Source organism: Callorhinus ursinus, unplaced genomic scaffold (genome assembly GCF_003265705.2).
Source record: "Callorhinus ursinus isolate GAN/ISIS: 27379988/994484 unplaced genomic scaffold, GSC_fseal_2.0 scaffold7, whole genome shotgun sequence".
Taxonomy (NCBI): Eukaryota; Metazoa; Chordata; class Mammalia; order Carnivora; family Otariidae; genus Callorhinus; species Callorhinus ursinus.
The window spans coordinates 55,024,646-55,029,137 of record NW_027397069.1 but is presented as its reverse complement, the minus strand read 5'-3'; positions in this window follow the sequence as shown (position 1 = coordinate 55,029,137).

Genomic DNA, 4,492 nt, shown 5'->3' with positions numbered 1-4,492 from the left:
AGAAAATCAAAATGGGGAAGGCCAGTAAGCAGCTGGAGACATAAGTAAGTGATGAATAAAGGGTAGTTAGCTTAATCCACCAAAGGTAGGCTGAGCATATCAGCCTTACCATGTAGCAGTTGGTAAATTAATAATGGCCCTCAAATAAAAAGAATTAGTATGCCTACAGTAAGTAAACTGTCATTGGAAAATATTGACTCATTCTATTTAGGTGAATTATAATGTCCTTCATATAGTATGCTAAAATAATTTTTGAGACAAATCTTCCTTGGATGGACTAATGGAATAAAAAGAGAAAACTTTAGGAATCTATCAACTTTTCAAATAAGTTTTCTGCGTCATTCCATCTAAGATTTCTTAATCTAATATCAACATACATTCTAACAACATAATGTATGCACACTTGCTAATACCCTATCCTTTGGTGATAGTATCACTCATTTAGTCATTCAACAAACATGTACTAAGAGCCCACCAAAGATACAGACACAGCTTTAGAGTGTCAGAAATACAAAGACAAATGCCACATATCCCATGCCGTAGAAGAACTCACAGTCTAGAGGGGAAAATAGGATCCTGATCTAGAACACTAATACTCTTCTTATCCAGGGTACTATATTAAGATCTCCTAGTAAAAATGACCACTGTACTTACCTTGCTTTTTAGAAAGACTTAATCATATTATCAATTGATTATAGCAAACCGTTATAAACAATTGTTACATCCTAGGTTAACCAATATATATGTAATTATTCTAATTATTACTTAAGATGTATGGAGAAAGACAGGTGATGGCAGTTAGCAAGAAAGGAAAGAATGAGCTCTCAAGTTACCAAATAATTTTGAACCTCCTCTCTACTTAAACAGATAAACAGTATTATTTGATTAATCCAGAAGCAACAATACTATACACAGCCCTTCCAGCTGGAACTTTTACCGTTTATATTATATATGTACTTCAATCTGGCATATTAAAAAGAAAGACTGATGCATTCTGTTAATTATTTCATGAATGTACCCTTTTCTCTGTAGATACCATGCCAGCTCCTTAAGGATAAGAGTTATGTCTTTTCTTTTGAGACCCTATGAGCTTGGAGCAAGTCTTAATATTTGCTTAATCTAATTAAAATAAATTAAGTTTGTGCCTTGAAATCCTGTGTCAGTTACATTCTATTATAAAACATTGCCAAACTAGTAATTAAACATGCCATCCTTGGTTAGCACCAAATTTTCTCTCCACTCTTTGTTGTTTTTTAATATCCAAAGTGCTACTTCTCTTTCTCACAGCCAGTTCCTACAACTTTGGAATTTACAGTATTTTCATATTTCCATAATGACACCTGCTGGTAGGAGAAGAATGGATGAACTGCAGGAATTTTATTCAACTAGCTATAGCCAGTCATATTCCAGTCTGAAATAACTAATGTTCCTGAACATACAAAGAGTAAATCTGAATAACTCCAACTACCCACGTACTAAAAATTTGACAAAATTAGTACTGTTTCAATGCTATTTTCCAACCAGATTTAAAACTTATCCCCATAATCTTTGTCCAAAGCAAAACTGCTACAATTAAGAATAGTTGTTATTAAGAGCCTTAAAGGGCGCCTGGGTGGCTCAGTTGGTTAAGCGACTGCCTTCGGCTCAGGTCATGATCCTGGAGTCCCGGGATCGAGTCCCACATCGGACTCCCTGCTCAGCAGAGAGTCTGTTTCTCCCTCTGACCCTCTTCCCTCTCATGCTCTCTATCTCTCTTTCTCTCTCTCTCAAATAAATAAAAATAAAAAAAATCTTTAAAAAAAAAAAGAGCCTTAAAAATCATCAATTCACTTATGTTAAATATTTATCCATTTAAGATTTGGCATTTAAAGTATGGCTTTTTAAGAGGAAGATGGCGGCTGAGTAGGAGGACCCTAGGCTCCTCTAGTCCCACAAACACACCTAGACAACTATCAAATCATCCTAAATACCCTAGAAATCAACCTGAAGACAGATAAAATATGGCTATTTAAGAAATTATCATTCTCTTAAACTTTTTCAGTTTTTTCATATGATCAATAGATCAAAGTTTAAGTGGCCCAGAAGACAATGAATGGGGCATTTGTCTCAGTCGTAACCTGCATGTCTTGCCCTTTGGGAGGGTAAATAAGAAAAGCGGCAAGCCTGGCCACCTCTAGAAACACTTCTGGAAGTTCAGGATAAGCTGTAGGTCTCCTGTAATACCCAAATAAGAGATATGGCTGCTCTGTTCATCTAGTCTACACTTCAGGATTGTGTCTGGCTCATATCCTCAGTGCTCAGCACACTCCCTGACACACAGTATACATCAATGATTATTTTTAAACAAACGTGTGTGTGTGTGTATGTGTGTGTGTGTTTAGCAGCCAAACAGACTAGATCCTGGGTACATCTTACTCAGACACCAAGATGTTAATGAGATTAGGTGGGTTCACCGTGACAACACCCGAGTGAGCTTATTTAACTCAGTAGTTTAAAAAGCATGAACATTAACCAAGATGGCCTCAAATAAAATATGGGTAAGGTCAATGCATCCAAATTTCCTGAACAATTAGTAGATAAATGTATAACTCATTATAACATACATTACACAGACTCTTTCTTATTTAACCAGCAATTCCTCTTCATTAGAAATCAGTCATGTATGCCAGCTCCAGGGGGAGACAGCTGGTCTCAGAATGAGTTTTCTTTCTAAACTGCCTGCAGGTTAGAGTCCACACTGGCCTTCACTCAGCTGACAATCTACTCGTGATTGTTTTGTCTTTACAAGTATGTAAACTTCTCAGACTTCCCTATACTTGCTTAAGTTTGACTCCTTTCACACAGAGAAGGAAAGGCTTATAGGCAAAGTACATGAAGTAGGCCTTCTGATTTCCCTTTTCAAACACATTCCCCTTCTTCCAAAACAGCAGGGCAAGAGACATAATTATCATGCTTATTAATCAAAGGCTATAGTTTTCTTTCAAGAAAGGAAAACCGTTTGGGCACTTTAAAAGTCTTTCTTTGTACCCCAATTATATATAGACTACAAATCAATTCGATAAATACTACAAACACCTACTATGTACTAGCCCTGGTAGGCACTGAAAAAAAAAGAATTCTTGGATTTTGCCCTCAAAGAAAAGAGTTCATTGTCCAGCATCCTAGGCAGTAGCCTCGTCCGCTACGAGGACTAAGTCATATCCTATCAGCAAGTCAGTATTCAGCTAACTTTGTGTTTCCAGTTCCCAGCCCCACCTCACAGAGCTTATCTCTGTGTGTATATGGCTGAAGAAAACATATCAGAAAGACTGTGGTGTTCCAGGATACCATGGCTCATTAGGACACCCCAGGTTGATAAACCATAGTTCAAGGATTCCTACATGTCATGAGAATCTAGCACCTGGCTTAGGGCTTTGTTCATCAATTGTTTTTGATGGAGAGATGAAGCTTTGTAGAAAAACTGCAGTGATTCAGAATAATCTAATCCTTGGGCCATATCACATAAATGTGTGTGTGTGTGTGTGTGTGTGTGTGTGTGTGTGTGTGTGTGTAGTGGCAGACACACTGAATCGGGACTTTTGATTCAATACTCTACACAGCTGATGAAAGCACTTCATTCTTTGCTTTTTACCCAGAGAAAATAACATTGTGATTCATTTTGCCTAGGGCTTTTTAAAGACGAGAATCACAGGGGAAACCCCAACTCTCTTTTTCATACCCTTCTAACAATATGCACTTTAAAAAGACAAAATGTTTCCTCACCTGCGTCCCTGACCTGAGATTAACCTGTGGAACCACTGGAAAGTGGTTGAGGAAAAAAGGGAAATAATATTTACTGAGTGTTTATCCATGCTAAGCATTTATCATGTGTTCCTTTAGGTCTCACAATAATCCTGTGATTATTACAACTATTATATTACTATAACTTTATAGCTGAGGAAGTTAAAGTTCAGAGAGGCTGAGAAACTTGCGAAAGCCACTCAGCTGGTAGGTGGCAGAATCAAGGTTACTCCCTCCATTACAACATGCTACCCCGCTCTACACACGTGCTTCAGCTGTTTCTGAACATGTCCATACGAGACTGAAGGGATGGAAGAGTGCAGAGCTGGGTTTTGTGGGGCCTAAAGCTAATACAAATTTTGTACCACTCTTTAAGGAAAGTATAATACAAATTAGATACCAAAAAAATGAGTATTTCTTGAGAATGAGGAAAGAAATTGCACGTTTTTTAAAGACAACAGGTATCACAAACATTTTCTTTCAATTTACACTCTTGGTTTTCAATAGACATATATCCTTTCTATCACATCTGAATTTGGGTATGAATAATAATTCTGAAAAGATATACAAAATTAACCTGAAATTAAGGTATACACAAGAACAAGTCGAATGTCCTTACACTGCATCCCGCTACATGAGTGGATAATTGGATTCCTCTTATGCTACATACTGTGAATTACTGATGGATTATGTGAGAGTTTTGTCACCATAA